The following is a 19,621-nucleotide window of genomic DNA, read 5'->3' as shown; positions in this document are numbered from 1 at the left end:
TAGATACTTATCAACACCAAGCTTGTATTTAGGGGAGCTTTTTGATCCATTATAGATAATGTGAGTTTTTAGTAAATATATGAATAGATCTGAAATATTCTTATTTTTCATTCACAGCATTTTGCCAGGCAAAGGCTGGTTTCTTTCCTTCCTACCCCTCCATTCTCCTTCCATGGGCCAACTGAATACAACTAGATTCAGCTTCCTTAGGTCTTACTGTTTCCAGACCTGTGATTTTAAGTAACAACTGAACTTTTTCTAAAGGAATTACGTGTATGTGTCTGGGTGTAAAATATGAGGCTTTGCAGATGTTTCCGGCCACAGTTATGCAGCTGCAAAAAGTTTATTAATTATGAAGTACAAGTGGATTCTTCTGTAATTGAAAGTGCCCGGGCTTTAATATTATTGGAGAATCTATACATACATAGTTAGGGATTCTAATACATGCTGTTATTTTTATTTATTGCAGATGGACATTTTACTTGATTCAGAGAAAGTGAGTTGTTTCCATAGGAGCTTTCAAATACTGGTGTCGTATTAATGCCTGTGCTTCTATAACGCGAAGGGGGACGCACAGCTTGTCAACATCGTACTCCCACTGCTCCACGTGCTGACCTCATCTGGGACAGACAGATCCAGATTCCGCATTTTTAATCCTATGGACTGTGCCTCAGTGGGAATAATTACAAAAGGCTGTCTGAAAGCCAGCCCTCTTGTCACTGATATGCTGGGACTTCTCATATTGAGAATGAACAGTGGGAAGGGAGGATGAAATCAACATGATGTAATGAGTTTACTACAGTTTGTGAGGCACCGTCCGAAGTACTGTCCAACTAACCTGTAAGAGTTTACAAAAGAAACGATGAACAATATAAAGTTTGTAATGACCAGTGCTCAAGTACTGAACATCATTAGGGGGTTTTTCAAGCTAAAAGGAAAGATTAATCTCCGGGCATTATACATAGGTGTTATTCATTTGTGTTATTTAATTTAGTACTTCTATTGACAGTATGCAGTGGAAAAGAAACAAATGTAAAATAAGAAGCTTTTACAAGTGTTATTTTTAAGACTTAGACTGTGAAAGAAAATAAAGCACTATGTAAACAGTGTTTCCTCCTTTATTAAATTACCAATTTGGAATATGTTAAGCATTCTGCTGAGGTCTGACAGTAAAATACTCTTTATTTTATCAGGATATCACCCTTGTTCTAGTGACATTACAAAACTGACTTACAAGGAATAAAGATGTCAAGTTAGAACATTCAAATATTTACAACATATTTATATTGTAAATATTAGACTATATTAAAGAGGTGCTGTGTTGCAGCAAGAGAGAACTGGGTTTTTACTGAAATGATCTGGGCTCAGATGTACTCCACCACTTCCTGGCATGCCACTTGGACAAACCCACCTCACATTCCTGGGCTTCCACGTCTTGGTTTCCTTGTTATTAGTGATCGAGTGCTACAGATATATTAGCCATTTTTATATTTCTATTTGTAATCAATCTTCTAGCTGTTCAAGCTCCCATATAATTGTCTTTAATGTAATACTATAAAAACATGTTTCTACCATCTTTACCATACCCCCCAAACCCCACACAAAACCATCACCCCCTAGTCTTTCAGTGGTGCTCCTGCAAGAGTGAGAAAGGTTCTCAAAGGCTGTCCTGCCTCCCATGTCATCCCTGCCAGAGACGTGTCCCTGTGCCAAGGACCCCTCTGCCTCACAATGCACCTCTAACCCTCCCTGTACCATTGCTGTCAAACCCAGCCTGTGTTCCCAGAGATGTGCACATCCACTCTGATTCTCGCAAATAAGGATCCAGAAATGAAGTTTGAAAGTTAAGAAAATTACTTTAAAATCAACACCCATAAAAGGAACGATTTTAAAATGAAACTAGACCCTTCTGGATCCCACAGAATATTGTTCTCATATGTCCATTCTGAGATATCCAACTACAGACTAAAAAAAAAAGAACTATCTGTGAAATCTCAGAATTTAGTAATCCTGATGGAGAACAACTAAAAATAATAATGTTTTAGTTGCCAGGTGAGAGCGCAAACTGCTCCCCCACTACCACAAATTATGCCGTTAGAGTTTCCCACATTTGGGGAAATTGCAGGGGTCAGCCCACCCAGAGTGCAATGGATAAGACTCACCCTGGACAAACGACTTTCACGATCATGATGATTGTGATAACTGATCATGGTAACTCCTCTGGCCAGGTAAGTATTAAAAAAATACACACACACACAGACACAAACATAGACACATATATATAGTAATCTTAAATCTAATTCAAGTTTATAGCAAAGTAAATAGTTATGGGGTTGTCATGGATAAAAACACTTAAATTAGGAGAAGTGACCAAACTCAAAACATTTTATTACTTATTTGTAGTAACTAGCAAAAATGTGACTTAGTTTATTTTTCTAAAAGATTTCCTTCAGGTCATGTCATCAGGAACAAGAAGCTGCAACAGCCAAGTTCTTAAACAGCAATACAACTTGTCCTTATAAAAATGATCAGTTTGGCTTCCCCTCCAGCATGTAGTAGCTACATAACTTTTGTAAATTTGCTTATGTTCTCTGAGCCCCATGTTCCCATATTTAAAACAGAGAAACCTTATAATAAGATGACCTCATGAGACTGCTGGGAACTGAAGCACAGATTCATGTGTACTGAATATGCACTCAATAAATAACTACTATGATTCTTTCACAAAGTGATTTTCCATGCAAAGTTTTCACTATAGTATCTGTTCTGATAAACACTGAGTCACATTGCCATTTCCAGATGTCTATGTATACAAGAAACACGAATTCTTAAGCAAATATAGTCAAATTACTCTTCCCTAATTAAATAATTATTGTTTGCCTATTTTTTGCACTGGCAGATAGTGGACCAAAGATATATCTGCTAAAAGACAGATATAATGATATCTAAACACCATACTCTTGGACCTAGCATCAAGTGGTATGTATAAGCATTTGATTATGTCCTTCAGCTAATTAAGATTCTGATATTTCATAACAATTGCTTATATAAATTATAAATATTTTGGCCTAATTTGTGTCTTCTAGAATGTGTTTAATTATCTCCTAGTGCAGCGGTGAATAGAGATTCTAAAGTCACCTTTCCTGCCAAGCTGTAGCATTTCATCAATGTGAAGTGAGAAAACTATTCAGTGCAAGTAGATGTGCAGGAAATGTGTGTAGGGTCATATGACTGACTAATTATATTTAAACTGGAGACCTATTTGTGGCAGCTCTTGGCATGTTTCTCAATGAGACTAATAGTGCATCTGGCACTATCAGAATATTCCACAAGGTCAGGTTACTTCAAATTGAAAGAACTTCAGCTAGCCCTGGCTGCTGTGGCTCAGTGGACCGAGTGCTGCCCTGCAAACCAAAGGCTCACCAGTTCAATTCCCAGTCAGGACACATGCCTGGGTTGCAGGCCAGGTCCACAGTTGGGGGCACATGAGAGGCTGCCACACATTAATGTTTTTCTACCTTTCTTTCTCCCTCCTTCCCCTTTCTCTAAAAATAAATAAATAAAATCTTTAAAAAAGAATTTCAGCTAGACAAGAAATATAAATACAAATGTTTGAGATTTCATTGTGTTTAATAAAGTGAATATATTTAGCTCAATTCAAAGAATTAAGATTAGAGTATTTTTTGAGTGATTCATCAATAATAGGTTTTTCTTTTATGATATACTTAAATCTGCATATTTAGAAAAGTCTTTAAAATCCATAGCCAACATAAAGAATTAATTCCATCTTGTTTCTTTTTTTTCTTTTTTTTTGTTGTATTTTCCACCTTAATTTCTTAAAGAGCAGTCCTTCCATTTTAAGCAGTCTCAGACAGGCCTTTACAGCATCAGTTTTCTGCGATAATTTCAAAATGATTAAAACAAAATCACCAGTTAAAGCAATATTTCTAGCTATTTTGTAAGGACTATTTTTCCTTATTTAGTCAGTTATAAAATCTGGATCAATACTAAGCCTTGTGAAGCAAATAACCCTAAAGCAGTTTAAAGCCATTTGAACATTTAGGGAGATAAATAATCATTTCTGTTATGCCAGTAGAAAATTTTCTGAAGATCATAAACAAATCACTTTACCCTGAAGCATGACATTTACAAAAGATGCATCGAACAATGGTAAGATTGACCCAATCCTTAACTTTTAGAAATAAAAGAAAATAACAGGAAGAATAAATCCGTAACAACAAATGATGCTGCTGAGCTCAATCTATTATTCAAAAAAAGAAGCTAGCCACACATGCACATAAAATGCAAACAAATATAGAAATACACGCCCATGTGTATATATATATTATATATGAGATAAACAGTCATTAGAGATATAAAATAGTAAAGTGCTGTAAGTGCATTCCCATACTTCCTACTCCTTAAAATAGAATATCAGTTTACTGCTAATTTTTATTTCCACACCAAGATGAGAGTCTGTCACAGCTATAGCTATAACTTATACACTTTGCATCCATAGCATTTTGCAAACAGATAATGCAAGTACTACTAGAATCTTTTAATAGAGTTTTTAGTAAAGTCTAGAAAAAGTAGCTATGTTAGATGTGAAAAAATATGTCTAGTTTAGTTCTTTAAGAATAACTAACTCATTCTCCAAGCAGAAAAACAACAATATTCTAGTTTTAGATAATCTAGAGTTGCTATATTCTAGAATGTATACAAGTTCTTGTATTTCTGGTAGTAATTTGGAACTAGACAGGCCACTATTAAAATAAATACTTGTAATTATCATTTATATTGGAAAACACAGAAATATCACTGATGCCTTACATTATGAAAAATGATTTCAATTTATTTCTTACTGGCTCTCTTTCAAATTTTAAAAACAATTATTGTGGAGCAAACAAAAACTCATTTTAATACAATGGGTTATTGTATCTTTTATTTTTTATTATGAACACAACTATATATATATTTTTTCCACACATCTAGCATGTACATTTTTGTTTTCCCATTCAATTTCATATGTTGTTATAATAAATTAATTCATTTAGCTTATAACCTATGGAGTAGGAAGCATGCAAAAACTAAGTGTTAAAGCCCATTTATATACATATGTATTATTTCACTTTTTTCAAGTTGAAACTTAAACCTAACAGGAAAACTGGATGAAAACATAAAGCACCTTTCATTAAACGTGAGCTCAGAAAAGCAATGCAAAGTATCAAACTCAATATATACTCCTGCATATCTCAATCTGAAACAACTAAGAAATTTAGAAGTTAAATACTGCATTCTCAAGGTAATGGATAATAATGTAATGTGAACATTTCCAAAAACAATTTGATGAAAGTTCTCTAGGATATAATGATTGATTCTATTTCTACACTAATGGTGCTGTAATATAATATTTTCTGCAGAAAGCTGAAAATATATAAAGTCATCCTAATTAATTATAATCAAATCACCTCAAAACCTACCAAAAGTTTTGAAAATACGAATTTATACTAATAAAACAGATAATAAGGAAAAAAAGTTCAAAGATTGCCCCAAATGAAATGGTGAAGAGTATTCAGAAGAAAAGTAGATAGACAACTGTGAAGACACACTGTCCAGATCACATACTGTTCCAGTGGAATGGGTCAGATGATATTTTCATAATAGATTTATTTTTTAACATGTAAGTTAAATTACCCTTCGGTGTACATGTTCAGCAGAAGATTGATAAGAATACTAGTTGCATATATGTCTAAAAAATAGTATGTCTAAAAATCAAGGTGTGATTGGCTTAGTCCAATGTAATAGGGATAATCTAGCATTATATAAGAACTTGTGGGAAACACACTTTTGTGAGAGGATGTATACAAATAGGAAAATGAGGTATCTGAGGCTTGAAAATACTCATGTGCTTTCATTTCACTTTACCATAATGAATACAATACCTACAGCATGAAAAGAGCAAGGGTCATCCTTACCAAATGTCAATTATAAAAGGGAATACGTCTAGCCTTAGAATAATGTGAATACCCCTTTTGCCATTTTTACAGAATTATTTTGTAGTTCAAATTAATGTTCCTTTAAGTAAGAGGCTTAAAAAGCAGATCTTTTCAAGCTATAGTTATTAGAGAAACAGATCTAGTCACAATGTCAATATGAAGTTTCAAGTTCTTAGATTTCCCCAAAACAAAACCCTTCTCTTATCATATAAATTAGACAGTTTTGATTATAACCCCAAATAACATGTAGTCTGTGGAATATTAAATTATCCACCAAAAGAAAGCACAAAAATAACATCGAGTCTCACAGAAGTATTTGAGCAGATCATTTTTTTAGAGTCAGGCTCAAATTTAGAAGAATTTGTGTCAAGGAGTAAGCTATGTGGGGCTGACCTTCCTGAAAAAGATTCAGGACAAATGCATTTGCTAAAATTTCCACCACACATCCTTAGTGAAGCCGTGTCTGATCTCTGGTTTAGGCAACCGGATCCCTCCCCTCTCTCTCCACTCCTGTAAGTAAGTACTATAGATAAAGTTGATGTCTACATCAATATCTATATCTCTGTCTGCATCTGTATTTATATATGTCTCTATGTCTGTATACCTACACCTATATCTTTATATCTCTATAGATGCAACACTGGGGATATTACACTCCCATTACAATCTTTTAAGATAGTTACCATATTTTTCCAATTAAATGAATGCTTTAATTACATTTCCTTTATCTTTCAAGAGAGTTTGGTCCTTTAAAGTCTTCCATCTGAGTGTCATACCTCACTAAGCAAGTCTTTAATACTGCCCAGAATGTTGGTGTCTTATGTATATTTATGTAGATTGCACAATTTTAATTGCTAACGTAGAAGAAACTTACATGTGTGAATATGTACAGATGATTAAGTAAAAGTTTATAGAATAGCAGAGAATAGTCTTTAAGAATTCAAGCTGTAGAGCCAAACACCTTGAGTTCAAATCCTAGATCAAATGCTGGACCTACCACTAGACCACTATAGAGATCTGTGTGGAAAGTCTCTAACCAGGCACTGCAAAAAATAGAGACATTTACTGAAGAAGATAGAAGAAACATTGAATAGAAGAAACACTGTATAAGTTTCTTCAAAGTAGGCACCTTGGGACCTGACATAGTTCTCCCACTCACCATTGCTGCCTTGTCATATTTTACTGAATCTTGTCAACAGCCTGAAATCTCTACCTATTGAAAGGTGATGTTAATATTGGGAAAAGCCAGAAGTCACAGGACACCAAATCTGGGCTGAAGGGGGACTAAGTCACCTGTGTGATTTTAAGTTTCACCAAAAAACTTTGCAAGACGGGTGATGCAATGGGCACATTGTCATGAAGAAGCTGCCAATCACCAGCCAATAGCTGTAGCCTTCTGAATCATCCTAATAGTTTTCTCAGAGGAATGTTCAAGCCTAATGTAAAATGTGATGCAGATTCACTGCTCTACTTGCTCAGCCATTTTCAATGTGACAGCCACACAGTACACATGGTCACTCAACAGCATCTACTGCCCTTACTGACTAGTAGTGAAGTCACCATTGTTCACGCATGAGCTTTCCAGTCCACTCTCCTTGGCAGCCATGTTACATTAATGTCATGCAAACTGTTCTTGTTATATTAACAATGGCTGGACATTTTCCAAACAGACCTCACAGATAAGAAACTGACTAAAAGTAATGATAGTTTTTATCCCTAGTAGATTGTTATATGGACTAAATTAATGGACTTATAACAGTGTCTAGCACATACTAAGTATTTTACACATGCAGTTAGTATATCATTATTATGCTAACATAAAACATTATTTTAAAACATTAAGATAATTTTCTTTCTACTAAAACATACAAAAACTTCTGAATATTCTCCAACGTTTTTCAAAGAATTTGTTTAACTGCATGAATATGTAAATTATGTAGCTAAATGTCGGAAAGTTTCAGCTTATGAATTCCTTAATAGTTTCTACAACTAAAAATACCATGTATATTGAATTATTTAAAATAACATAATTTAAAAAATCTTCATTTGAAAATTACCTATTTTCCTTTCTGTTGTTTTTGTTCTGGATAAACTTACTCCATTTAGCTTGTTATTTAGGTAGAGCTACTACTCTGCCTTATACTCTAACAGGAACTATGCCAAATACATTTCAATCTGTTCAATCTGCCACTTAATGACAAAATAAAGCAACATGAGAAAGACTGATAAAATCTCAGAGGTTTGAAAGGAGGGGAGCAATATAAAAAAGAACAGATTTCTATGGTAATACAACTTTTGTTCTAGTCAGTTCATGCTTTTTTCTTTGTTACCCTTAACAGTGATGTAATAATCCATATACATTTTAATATCAATCTGCTTTCTATCCACATTTGCAAAGTCTGATGTTTTTTTCTAAAGACTCCGAAGAAAAATGAAAGCTACCATTCTCTTCCTTTATGACTGCAAAATGGAAAAAAACACAGTACTATTAGGGATTATTCTGCCATTATTTCCTTTAGCCGGTCTACCCACAGAACCTTCATTGTAAGAGATTTATGACATGTGGATTTGAAACAAGTTACAGAGAAGGTAGGGCCTTCTCATAATTACTAACAAGTCTGAAGATAAGAAGCAAGAGAGAGAGAGAGAGGACATACTTTAGAAGCATGTTATACCATCACTAGCAATAACTAAGTGAAAAACTGTGGTTTCATTTTCATATATTAATACAACACTGGCAGTCTGCAGCAAACAACTGACATGAATCTTTTGAGAAAGCAAATAATAATAATATATGAGAAGGCCAAAAACTGTTTCTCCCGCCTATAGAAATATGTGGTTATTTTATTTTTGAAAATCATGTCCTTCCATTATAAAATAAACATTCACTGTCTTCCATATCCATGCATCTGAACAAAAATAAAGAAGACTACATATGTTAGAAGACTACAAAAATAAAGACGACTTCCATATCCATGCATCTGAACAATAAAGAAGACACGCCCTATAAGTAAAGGCTTGCCTTTGGGGAAATGTAAGTGCTCTTCAACCCTTTAATCCTCAGCCCCAAGTAAAAGGTGCAGACAGAGTCCTGCACTCTCTGAGGCAGATCCTCAAAATGCAAATTAATTGTTCATCCTTTTCTTACGTCCCATAATCGATTCTACTCCTCAGAAGTCTTTGCTTTCTCAGACAGTAGCCAGGAGCCCTCACTGCTTCATTCCCAGCAATTCTTGAGCGGACTCACATTGGCCCTTTACATTTATTAGCAGTGACCAAATTAAGATCTAGGAATAACTTACATGGGAGTTACAAGGCTCTGGTATACAACATGGTTTTTCCATCAATGACAAAGGATATAATTTTTAATTCTATAGTGCACTGTTTTTCAAGTGAGGGTATTTTGGTCCCAAGAAATACTTCACTGATAGCAGACATTTTGCATATTCTAACTATAAGGGGGCGGGGGTGATGTGACTGGCACCTAGTAGGCAGACATCAGAGACACTGCTGAGCAACTTACAGGGCTCTCCACAAAGACAAATTAACTGCCACAAAACATCATTAGTGCTACTGCTGAGGAACCCTGCTTCACTTACTACAAACAAATATCTGTCAGTTTTATTTCTGAGTCCTAGTTATCTCCTTGTTAATAAGTGCTTCCTAACTAAACAAAATGAAAATGATTATGGTTAGATGGTTTCCTAAACTTAAGTAAAAATAGAACATAACTATGTTACAAAAGTTACTTTTATCTTTCGTAAGCTTAGTTCTTCTTCATATTTCTCCAGCTAAATCACTAGGTGATTTGCTGAGAAACTAATCTCATTTGAAATTTCTATGGAAAAAAGTTTTAAAAAGCCAAAAATAGTGCTATAATGATCCAAGGTGACTGAACTATTGTTATCACCGCCATCAGTTCTCCCATATCAGTGTTTCCTATTTCAAATGTCCAGTTATCTGTAAGATGTTTCCACTTATAAAGCTCATCATAACCTCAAATTCAAAAGTGGGTAGAAAACCCCAGAACCTACCATTCCTTCAGAAGGATGAACCTTGAAGTGTGTACTTTCCTCCAACTTTCATAGTGAGTTATTTCTTGTTCATTACTCTTTTGACACTATCATTACAGTAACCTGGGTCAAGTGTTTATCTCAGATCTTCCCATTTGCTGTACTGTCTTCCTGTAGTCCCCAGGTGGCAAACACAAGGCCTGTGGGCCAAATCCAGCCCTCCACCTTGTTTCTACCAGGCAGCAGCACCAGCTCTTGCTTAACTATTAAGGATAGTTACATTTACAGTCCTAAATTACATTCGGCCCTTTGAAGGCAACTGTGAGGCTGATGTGGCTGCCATCAGCCTTACAGTGAAAATGAGTTAGACACTCCTGCTGTAGTCATTCACTTATTCATTCATTCAACAAATGTATTGAATACTTCTTATGAACTCATATGAGAAGAATGATAGGCATTCTGGGGAGAAAGACAGACAATGCCCTTACAAAGCTCTCAGTCTAGTAGAAGGTCAATTATTAAACAAGCAAGTGTAATGGACCAAAACATGATAGGAAAGGGGGCTCACTGTAGGAACACCCATAGGTGGTATCTGTTTTCATATAAGTGAAACCTGCACAATAATTAAAGAACATTTTTTAAACAATGGGTGGAAAATTATTCACATGCAAAGAAAGAGCAAAGAGAAAAAATGTTTTGGCATTTTTGAGGCAATGACAGAATGTCAGTGTGCTGGAATGTAGAAGAGAAACACGTAATGAAGCTGGAAGAGAAGGCGGGGGGGCGGTTAAGAAGTTTTTTACTCTATGAGAAATAGGAAACCATTGAAGGATTTTAAGAACAGAGTGTGGTGAAAAGACTCACATTTAGAAAGACCACTCTAGCTACAACAGAATAGCCGCAGACAGAAAAAGAGAATGGCGAAAAGGCTACAGCCGTGACACTAGCGAAAGATGACGGTGGAAGTGTGTTTACGGAGAACAGGGCATTCAGTAGATCTGGGAGGAAGAATCTCTTAGAAGAATCAAGAGATTTCCACTAGAGAGTCTCCAGTCCCTTACACTTTCCAATTGTGCAGCACATACCAGCAGATTCAATTTTGAAATACTCTAGAATAAAATACAGTTTGATTTACAATAGCAATGAGGGTCCTTGTAACATCAAATGAGATAGGTGAGGCAAGCAAAATCCTCTCATTTGACAGATGCTGAAAGTGGAGGCTCAAAAAAGACTAAGTAATTCAGGCCAACTCATAATGCTACCAGGCAGTAAAAATAGGCTTTGGACCCAACTCAGTTTCTGAATCCACTTCTGTTCCTAGTAGTGTGTTTCTCCCAGATCCAGACCTCTGCTGAAGTCTTGTGCTATTTGCCTATACTGCACATTCTGGCACCCGATTACTGTCTAGTATAATTTTCTAATCATTTCATACATGTATATGTATATTCAGTAACCATTCCACAGAGAAAGAGAAATAAAAGCATAAACTCTTATTACACTGAATATAACTAAATGAATAAAATTATAAGTAGACACTTATGTTAATATAAGTAATACAGGAAGAAGAGAGCTAATAGCATTGTCCGGGCTAAAATTATGTTTCATGTGGATTAGTTGGCACTATGATTAGAGCATAAATATTTAATGAAATATGAAAATCAAATTTGCCTTCATGCAAGTTCACTCTCAATGCACATTAACTCCAGTGAAGTAAAAAAGTTGAATTGCCTCTTCCTCCAAAACATAATTTTTCTTTCCATTTAGCTGTTTGACAAGTAATCCTATAAGGTGCTTTACATCTTCTGCTCTAACTTTGACTGCAAAAACTTTATAATTAATCAGTTTGCTATCATGAAATATAAAGTGCTGAGTCATTGTTTAATAAGTTAATTTTAGGGCAAGGTAATTACTTTTGTTAGTGGACATAACTACCAATTACTCATATATAAATTTATTTTTGGATAAGATAGGTAACAATAAGTGCATATTTTAAAAAAGCTATAATATACAAAATATATTTTAAAAAGTGGTTACTTTAGAATGTATAAAATGTGTGAAAAGAGGAAGCCAAACACTTTATATGGAAGACGACTATATAATTTATTATCCAAACCAGGGCCTTTCAAGAGTGATGGGGGAACTATTAATGGTAATAACAAAATGAGTGTCACCGTAATCACTAGAGTAGGTAACAGCAAAGGGAAATGGGAGATGTCCTGAAATCACAATGATAAGCCACGCACAAGTTACAATAACTAAATAACCCAGATATACACCAAAGTGTTACAATTTGTATATTTCAGAAATTTTACCAGCCAGCTCCTCTCCCAATATTTATAGAGGTGAGTTAGAATCAAAATATTTAACAGTAACAACTTGCTTAAAACTGAGTTTAAAGGTGAAAGAAATTTTGTGTTGTTTGTTTTTAATATTTCTCCACACTCACTAAAGTACCCTTGTTTAGTGCAAAGAATTTGGGTTCCTTGCCACAGTTACAAAACAGATTTCAATCTCTGATACATTTACAAAAATCTTTTATTATTTCCATTTAACACTTTTCAATCTATAACAACACCAAATTAACTTTGGAAAGCAAAGCATAAGGCAGGAAACAAATCAAACCCTATTATACCTCTCCTAATTTTTGCATTTCAGTTCTACCTTCACGGGACAAAGTAAATATTTTTGTAGGGGCAAAGAAAAATACTTTAACTCAAAGTATTAAGGTGTGAGTTGTGAACAATAACCACTTACAGTATATAATAGAAAAGCAATATGCTCCCTCAAAAGCATTCCTCCGTGGATACCAGACATTTTAATCCGTTTTTGTAAAGACCAGGAGGTATGAAAGAGTTGAAACAGAAACAGAGTTCTTTAAGATGCCTGGAGAAAGAAATATCCATTAGTAAGCAGGATTCTCACTGGGATTGCATTTCTTGGATATTCTCCGTCAAGGAGATGAGAATGTCGCTTTTTACACTTTAGTCCAGGAAAGTGATAGTCTGAAACCAGAGCTGCTAAAAACAGGCAGGTACTGTGAAATTCAAGGAAATGCTGCATCAAGACGCTAAAGGAAAGAAAAAAGGATAAAATTCTCTTTAGCCTTACAAAATTGGCACATTATTCCAAGTGAGGTAACAGGCAGAACCTCGCAGCAGATTAAAAGGAATTTGAGGACAAATGTTTCATTCAGTAGGCCTTTCTATATAGCAGATAACTTTCCACCCAGTAAAGAAAAGCCTTGTCTTTTATTAACTACATTTGAGGGTTTGCCTTAGTATATAAAACCCCTCTTTTTTCACTTATTCATGACTATATTGGCAAGTGCCTCTACATCATTCATACTTATAAAATTCAGCATGGCAGGTGGCCCAATTTTTTTCCTGTAACTATTAAAAGCTCTGCAGAAGGTAACTGCCTTGTTTTCATTTGCTTTTTGTTTGCTTCAGTTACCATTAAGCAATTCCTCCTGAAAATTTTCAGAAAGCATTCTTTTTAAAAATTATGAAGTCCTCTTTAGAAAGGAATATGTAGTAGATTTTTCTGAAGAAAATTTTACTGTTCCAAGCACAGGTATATCCATTTTAAAGGATCACATTTGCTGCTCACAAATTCATTTACTTTCAGTGTTATTTATACGAGGTGTCCTTGACAACACAATTATAAATTGAGGAAATTCTAAGGTGATAACTTTTAAGTTAAAAGGAAAATAAGCAATACAAGCAAGCCATTATTCTAAGTTATTACTTAGATAACTGATACATATCTCATTTTCATAATTGGGAACTGGAGGGAAATGGTGGGAAACACAAGTAAGATGTAATGCAAAATGCCTTATAAAAGATATTATTGTGTTTTACTACCCTCTCTGAAAGAAACTAAAAGATTTCTATTATGCAAAATCCTTTTCATTTCAAAATATGCCCTTAAAAACAAGAACCTTTCAATTTAATTTGTTTTGTAAGCCAGATAAGCTGCTTCTTTTGATATTGTGATTATTAACACATGTATTTAGTAATTCTAACAACTGAAGAATTAATAAACATTAGTAAATTAATCACAAATTAAATCACAAAATAAAAAGCCTAGAAACTTTGTATCAAAGGTTGTTGAAACCAATGAACTAATAAGTTAGGAGAAAAGATAATTACATTCTGGAATTCTGTAACAGATTACTTTTTTTTTCTCTTCTTTTTCTTATAGGCTGCGATCCTCTCATCCCAAATCTTCTGGCCCATCTTTGGAGAGACAGATTGATAGCATCGTCCTCTTGTCACAGGCACAGCCATACGTAACCCATCATCACCAATCAGAACTTTTTTTTGTTTTCCAGTCACAAGCTCTGCACTTTTTCACTTTGACCTCAGCCTTGAATCTTGTTCCTTTCCCACTTTAATCCTGCTTTTTTGCTCATCTCCTTCAAGAGCCCTAGACGATCACTTCCCCAACTATGTTTGCAAACATTGCTCCAAATATTACTATGAATCACATAAAAAACATTTACTGTAAGGTCAACTGCCCAGATTACATCAATCAGTTTAGAAAACTTCGGATGCAAGAAGCCTTTAATACCAACTTCTCAAGCCTTTGTCACACATTATAATCCCCTCCAAAGGGAATAAACCCATTTTGATGTGGACCATGCAAGTAAATTAGAGAAATTTTTATCCACTCTTCTAACAAGTTTACTTTCACTGATCCCTTTCCTTCATGACAACTGCCTATTTTCTTTCCAGCCATTTCCTCACTTTACCATTGACTCCTTGGCTCACTTCAACTTGGTTTCTGCCCTCACCACTGTTAGATGATGGGATCTGCTTACCCATACAGTTCCCCTTAAAGAACTCTCTCAACAGAATTTACCTGTATTTTTCGGACTATAAGATGCACATGCCCAGCAAATTTGGCAGAAAAAGGGGTGTGTGTCTTATAGTCTGAATGTAGCTTACGTGGCTTGCTGGGGGGGGAAAGGGTGGCAGCCTATGTTATTAAATATTTTACCATAGTTTTTGCTTCAAAAAAATGTCCCCTATTTTCCTCCTCTAAAACCTAGGTGCATCTTATGGTGTGTCTTACGGTCCAAAAAATTCAGTGATCTAATTGTCTTCCCAGCTTTTCCTACAACCCCTATTTTCATAAACACCTCTGACAAGGACCCAAGTCACTTTCGAGAGGTATCGGTAACAGCGAGCACAGCCACGCCTCCAGCCACACTCATTTCAGGGGGGATCCCAGACTACCCGCGTTTCTGACCTGATCAAGGAGGAGACATCAGCAAAAGTGGGTACGTGAAACCATTTTTTCTTTTTTGTCTGCTGCTCCCAAAGTCTTTACCCTATGTTAAGAGCCATCATTAAGAATCCTCAGTTTGACTGGCCCATTATTTGATGGGAGAGTTTCATTCCGTATTTATGTATATAGTTTAGGTAATTCACATCGTCTTGCACAGCACCTAATATAATTACCAAGCACGTGTTGGTTTCAGGAATGTCATTCAGTAATACATATGCATCATATAATTTAATATTGGGTAGCACTCAGAATCCATAGATTTTACCATGGGTCCCCAGTTTAAGAGAAGAAAACTGAGATTATGTGCAATTCAGGAATTTCCTCAAGGTCACTAGTAAGAAGAAGAATACAAATTTGGCTCCAAAGCTGTTGCTCTCCACCACTAAAATACAGTATCTTAGGCAATAAATTATTCTTCATAAGAAATATACAAATAAAATATTCTGGACTTCTAAGAGAGGAGAGATTAGTGTGACTGTGAAAATCAGAGAGGGCTACCTGGAGGAGTTAACGTGAGTTTTTGAGGGACACACAATACATGAATATTTTATGAGGATATGGAGAAAAAGGAGTGCCAGGTACATAAAACAAATACAATAAATACAATAAATACAAATTCAATACAATAAAAAGTATTGAATTCAAAAAGTAAGGGTTATATTTAGAAACTGTTGACAAATTACATTAGTTTCACTGAAGTAAAGTGGGCTTACAAAGGATAGTACTAAAAGATAAACTCAGAAATTCTCAAGTCACCTTTCATCCTTAATGTCTTGTCTTTCTAGTCCTTAGTTTTTAGCTCTCTAATGTGTGACCCATCCCTTCCTTCCCATTCTCAGTAACAGGGCCTCAGTCAGTCTTTACCCCGAGTCACTCCAAACATGCAGTTGCTTTCAGTTTCTCTCACCTCTAATCCAGTCTTCAATCTCCCTTACAGTTACTACCACAGCACAACTTTGACTTTATGTCCCCTTAACAGTTCTGGATGATTTCTCCATAACTACAGATGGTGGTATAAATTCCTTAAGGCTATAACAGAGAAAGTCCTCTGCCCAAGAGTCAGTCCAGTTTACCTCATATTTTTCTAGCTATATCACTATTTAAAACTTTTTGCATGCACCCCCAGTTATCTGATCACCAAATAGGGCTGTGATTCCATACATGTCCCACCTTTACCCACAGCACTCAGTGGGTCTGGAAGTGTCTTTGTGTGATTTCCTATCTCTCTACTAAAAGTCAATGTACATACCATCTCCTGCAAGCCTTTCTTGGTTTCCATTTGAAATCTGTCTTCTCACTTAATTAGAATACAAGTATATACACAATTTATCACTTCTGCCTTATATTTTAACTAGTCATTTAAACATTCATACTTCAATGAAAATACAGAGTCTACCTGGTGTGCACAGAATAGATGCTCAGTGCAATTTTGTTTTGTTTTTCTGTTGTATCAGCTAATAGATGGGGATACCAATTTGGGAAGAAACTGTCAATAGAAGTTTTCCTGATACAACTCTTACAACGGGCAACACTGTTGATATGGGAAAACACAAATGCTGGGCAGCCTTTTCCACAGACTACCAGTCACGAATTCCCTGGTACTGCAGAAGCATGTAAGACCGAGATCCTCAAACGTTTTCTAGTGCTGAGCATCTGAGTAGAGAGAGCTGATCTACCAAAATCAGAGAGGACTAAGTAGGGCTACAGGCTACATACACATTTATATGTCTTTTTAAAAACCCATAAATTATACTCTATCATATGCTTCACATTTATCTGCTAAAATATTTTCTGTAGTCTGTTATGGAAATAGTTTTTCTTAATGTTAATTCCTTAAACACACTGAATGGCATGAAAGTTAAAAAACTGTATTTCTACTGGAACTAAGAAACAAAAGATTTTGAATATGTCATATTGGACAATCAAAATCAGTTTCATGACAAATACAAATGTTCATGTAATATCCATAATATGGCAAGATTCAACATGCCACTGAAGATTATTGTTACAATATATTCATTTACTTTTAGTAGTTAATCTTATAGTTAATTTGGTTTTCTTTCCAGAATTAATATACAATTATATGCCAATTTTTCCTACCCCCCCCCACACACACAAAGAGATTTACCTTTGGGGAATTCATATACGAAACTTATTTTGATTTTAAGCTACTCATTTACAGCTAATTCCATGAGTGACATTCACTGCCACAAAACAATGCAACCGACTGCAAACACATTATAGCTTATTAGTAACAGCTACAACTCAAAGACTATAAAATCTACAAGAACGGGTGTGTGTACACATACATGAGTTTTATGTATTTTATATGTTAACGTGTGTTTAAATAATATACTTCTCTGTGTTATCCAGCAGGCAGAAGGAAATAAAGTGTTAAATTCTTCCTAGGTTTTTAAAACCCACAAAGTCCCTGTTTTCCTTCTACATTTATGGTCGTGCATTGACTAAATTTGAATAGATTGTGTTTCTTAATATTAAAATATTCCCCCCAAATAAGAAACGCTGTATTTAACTAGAGTGGTATCCCATATTTTTAAAAAGCAACCAAAGATAGTACTTGCTCCCCACACGTTAATGAGAGTAAAAAACAAGGCAAGGAATCATTAATTTTGTCATGTTATTTCTATGCTCCTTTTCTTGCTTTGTAAAATTATATATAGGTTAGATAGAAAGATGTATTGGTAAACACACATATGTATGTATAATAATGCACAGTCAATGCAGAAAACACAAAGTAGAATAATCAAAAGAAGACTACATATAACCTATAGCCTACTGGACACAGGGGATCCACATTATCAATTGTATGTATATTTCCCAGTCTTCTTCTAACAGTTGTATCACACTTCCTTGTACACTGCTTTGTACTTAGCTTAATATTAACAATTTCCCATATAAACAATTATAATTTACTGACATGATTTGACAGTCCATAAGAGATCTCATTTGATAAGTATCCTGTAATAGTTTTAGTCTCTTATTCTCCAACACGTAAGTTGCCTTTTTCAGAGCCAAGGATCTTTTTCTAGCCTTGGAAGAGAATCCCTATTTTCATTATTATCGTCATCAAAATTGCTTGTTGGTACTTAATGATTAACTGGCAATTAGCCGAACACTGAATAAGAAATGTAATTTGGGGGTACTGCTGTATAGAAGTTAACTAAATAGCTACATTTATATACTTAATACTTTCTGTTCTACTTACTGAGTAGGTAGGGTAAGCCAGGTAGGTTGCGAATTTTGGGGGATATAAAGAAATGCCATTATTTTGCAGTAACCTATAGCTAATGAGGCGCATTACGGTAAAGCTTACGCACTTTGGAAACCTGTCTGATCCCATATCTGGGAACCTGTGGGAAGAAGAAGGGAAGGGGAGGACAGAATGGTACGATTATAAGACTTCGAAAGAAAGATGATAGTCAAGGCAGAAAATTATAGTGCCTCAAGATCACAAGGGGAAATAAAGCATTTAGGTTTCCTCCATTTTTAGTATAGTTAAGCACTAGGTATAAAAATAAACAGAGGCATGTAAGAAAGGATTCTGAATAAGATGGTAAAAAACTATCTTGGCAATTACTTGAGTAAATATGTTTACAGAAAGTCATGACATAACTGAATTTGCATTTTAAAAAATTACTCTGGAGGGGTAGGTAGAAAAAATATTAGAAGGGAGTGAGACAAAACTTATATAGAAAATAAAAACCTAGGAGGCTACTAATATTCTCTAAGTTGATAAAACAAAGACATGAAATTGGATAAGGGCAATAGGACAGAAAAAAGTGATCGGACAGATTGAAGAGGTTCTGTGAAAGCAGAACGAATAAGGCTTCTGCATAATTTCCAGCCTCTTTTAGCAAACTAGAAATACAGAGAACAATTTTTAGGATAATAACAACTGTAGCTAAGATATATCGATTGTTTACCATGTGTAAGACAATATACTAAATGCTTGGCAAGCATCATCTCATTTTTATGCATATTTATCTTCTACTTTCCATGTGCAAGTACTCTATGTTAGATCATTTAGTCTACACAACATCTCTTGAAAAGATACTGTTACTATTTCCCATTTTGAATGTAGGAGACCAAGGACTTGAGAGATTCAGTAGATCACCCATTCACACAGCTACTTCGTGACAGATTCTGCGTATGCACCTCAGTGTATCTCTAGTCAAGAAGAAATATTTTCAAGCATTATTAATTACTTTAATTAGGCTATGTTCCCAGTATGAAAGATTTCTCAAAAGTCTCCTGAAAATGAAGTACGTTTTCACTCATTATGAAGTATGCATAACAGTA

At 35.0% G+C, this 19,621-nt stretch overlaps 1 protein-coding gene and 1 pseudogene across 6 annotated transcripts in view; both read right to left on the bottom strand.

The window, feature by feature from the left end:
- EPHA7 (EPH receptor A7) overlaps nucleotides 1-19,621 on the bottom strand; it is a 166,308-nt gene that overhangs the window by 112,056 nt on the left and 34,631 nt on the right. The gene's annotated exons all lie outside the window — the stretch shown is intronic.
- Nucleotides 2,050-2,236, bottom strand: LOC118982425 (uncharacterized; annotated as a pseudogene).

The sequence above is a fragment of the Sturnira hondurensis genome, unplaced genomic scaffold, assembly GCF_014824575.4.
Source record: "Sturnira hondurensis isolate 20B ecotype Veracruz unplaced genomic scaffold, ASM1482457v3 Scaffold0025370, whole genome shotgun sequence".
Taxonomy (NCBI): Eukaryota; Metazoa; Chordata; class Mammalia; order Chiroptera; family Phyllostomidae; genus Sturnira; species Sturnira hondurensis.
This window is presented reverse-complemented; position numbering and strand designations above follow the sequence as displayed.